The sequence below is a fragment of the Octopus bimaculoides genome, chromosome 27 (assembly GCF_001194135.2).
Source record: "Octopus bimaculoides isolate UCB-OBI-ISO-001 chromosome 27, ASM119413v2, whole genome shotgun sequence".
NCBI lineage: Eukaryota > Metazoa > Mollusca > Cephalopoda > Octopoda > Octopodidae > Octopus > Octopus bimaculoides.
The window spans coordinates 16,531,052-16,533,961 of record NC_069007.1 but is presented as its reverse complement, the minus strand read 5'-3'; the positions used below and the strand labels follow the sequence as shown (position 1 = coordinate 16,533,961).

The 2,910-nt window shown below is 36.7% G+C and overlaps 1 protein-coding gene across 1 annotated transcript in view; it reads right to left on the bottom strand.

Annotated features, from left to right (window-relative positions):
- Positions 1-1,039: 1,039 nt before the first annotated feature.
- Positions 1,040-2,910, bottom strand: part of LOC106871121 (pituitary tumor-transforming gene 1 protein-interacting protein) — a 30,567-nt gene continuing 28,696 nt past the window's right edge. The window contains exon 9 of the transcript XR_008266922.1: positions 1,040-1,473. The gene's annotated coding sequence lies outside the window, so the exon portion shown is untranslated. The remainder of the gene's footprint in view (positions 1,474-2,910) is intronic.

The window sequence follows — 2,910 nt, the reverse complement described above, 5'->3', positions numbered from 1 at the left end:
ATAGATAGATAGATAGATAAAGATAGAAGGGTAGGTAGGTAGGTAGGTAAAAAGATTGATAGACACAAACAGATGAAAGACAGGCAGACAGGCAGATAAATTGAAAGGAAGGAATTCTGCAATTTCCACTGCACTTCTCTCTTCCCCAATATTCACTCCCCTCATATTTACAGCTCTTCATCAATTCACTTCCAGTTGGAAGGTTGTTGAGTGACTTTCCTCTCACAATAATTCAAGTTAAAAGCATGTTTGTAGCTGTAGGCGGGTTAAAAGCAGAACTAAATATAATTTACACGATCCTTCAGAATCTCTCTTTCACTGATATATTTCCCTTTTCGTTATGAAAACATGGCGACATTCTCCATTTCTGGTTTGAAATCTATTAAAAACACAGTATGGTTATTAAACTCGAAGGAGCGTCGTTATCTTTGCAATTATCAATCAAGAGAATGTTTTAAGCAGTCCCCAAGAAAATATTTCGTGTGCCGCCATTGTTAAAGTAGTAAATATGCAAGGATGTGTTTACGCACATTTACAAGTGGACGTCTTAAAATGAAGTAATATTGACGTCATACACACACACACGTACGTGCGTATTGGGTATTCGAGCCCGAAAGATATGCTTGGAGACACGAGGCTCAATATATAAATCTGTCAAATAATTGTTTTCATAATATGAAACTATTTGTAGCTCGTATTTAAATAATGTGTATATTAATTTCAAATTTTGGCACAAGGCCAGCAGTTACGGTGGTGAAGGTCCAGTACTCAACTAGTACTTATTTTATCGTTCCCCAAAAGGATGAAAGGCAACGTCGACCTCGGCGGAATTCGAATCGTCAACTTAAAATGACAGAATAAATGCCGCTAGGCACTTCGTCGGAGGCGCTAACGATTCTGCCAGCTCGCCAACTTTGGTTAGCAAGATAATATAATTTACATTTCATTTGCTTTTCATCCCCTCAAGTACTGAAGTTGCTTTAGTTTTATTTTCATAACATAAACATGTACACAGACATGACAGAAGTAACTAGACACCTTTATAATCATTAACATTTATTGAAATCTGAAATTATACATAAAAATTATTTATTATTATAATGTGAATATTTAATATTTAGTTGACATGCCCTTTGCATTTTTCAATGCAAGGACCCTATTGGGCATGTTAATGATCAGATGACGGATATTCTCTTGCAGAATTTCTTGCCAAGTTTTATGCAGTAACCTCAAAAGATTTGACTTTGAAGATGCTTTCTTGTTCTTTTTATGAAGTGTCCTGTCCATTATGCCCCAGAGGTGTTCAATAGGGTTAATATCTGGTGACTGGTTTGGCCATGGAAGTTTTTTAATGCCATTCTCATCCAACAAATCTTGGGTCATTTTAGCCGTGTGACAAGGAACCCCATCTTCCATAAATAAAGAGTCTTCTTTAATCATTTCACCACTGGAGAAGATTGGAAGGAGTCCTTTCTGCAATATGGACACATATTTATCTGAGTTTATTTCTTACATTGTAAGTATGATATGTTTGTGTGTGTGTGTGTGTGTGTGTGTGTGTGTGTGTGTGTGTGTGTGTGTGTGTGTGTGTGTGTGTGTGTGTGTGTGTGTGTGTGTGTGTGTGTGTGTGTATAAAGATAGGTTTTCATCCTTTGTTAAGTGTATGCCTCACAAGGCATTGGCCATCCAAGGGCAATGGTAGAAGACATTTGCCCAAGGTGTCGCGCGCTGTGGGAACAAACTCCAAACCACATGGTTGGAAAGGGCGCTTCATATCCACACAATCCTGCCTGAAACCTTTTTATCATTTATCAAATTAATTTTTATTGTTAAATAACTTATGATATTTAACATTAAACAGCAAATAAACCTTAAAAATATAAAGGGTCAATGATTAATGCAAAGGGATGATTATCTTTCAAATACTTTCTTTACAACTTTTACCACCCCTCTACTCTTCCGTTTCGTTTCGTTATTTGTATGTACGTGTTTGCTTTTTGTTTCGTTTCGTTTCCCCAAGTTGAACGACATTGCATGTATGCAAACATGATCCAAAGTTGTCAGTCAATATTTGTCGAAATACACCATCTCCCTTTATTGGAGAATAATAGATATCGTTCGTGTTCATAAGTAAAGCGACATGCTTGGCGTCTTGATGCTTGTGTGAAGATATACAAAACTTGCTTGTTTCTCTGTTCCGACTAACTAACCAAACTTCCGGTTTCTTTTTACCTACACATGCAGTTATAACAAAAGACAAAAACCCATCTTTATATGCATACACTCACACACTCATACACATACACACTACACTCACACACACACATGCTAACATGAACATAGTTACAATGGAAGATAAACGAACTTATCTTTATACACATACACACTCACACACATACACATAGTTACAATAAAAGATACTCAAGCCATTTTTATACACGCGCACAAACATGCACTTAACAAAAGATAAAAACCTATCCTTATGTGTATATATATTCGTCAGAACAACGCGTAGGTCGAGTGCAGAGCGTAATATGGAATGACAAGTGAACAGGAAATACGAAACCAACTTCATTAGCTTACAGCAGTTTCTGCTTTATAAGATGCAGTGCAATCAAAGCTGAGTACTTGTGCATTACCTAATAGCTTTCAAAGTTACTTCGCAAAGAGTTACCTCCCTTCTCCATGTAATCCAGGAAAGGGTATTTTCTGCTCTCAGAGCGCCCGTTACTCATAATGTGAAAAATTTAAATAATCTAAAACCATCTCTGGAGCATAAGTAATATATGTTCCCAGATTGGAAACTTCATGGCATACTCAGCTTGTTGAAAAAGTTGATAATAGGGCCCTGCTTTCCCGGGAATTACCGGGTACGTCAGCTAGTATGTATATATATATATATATATATAT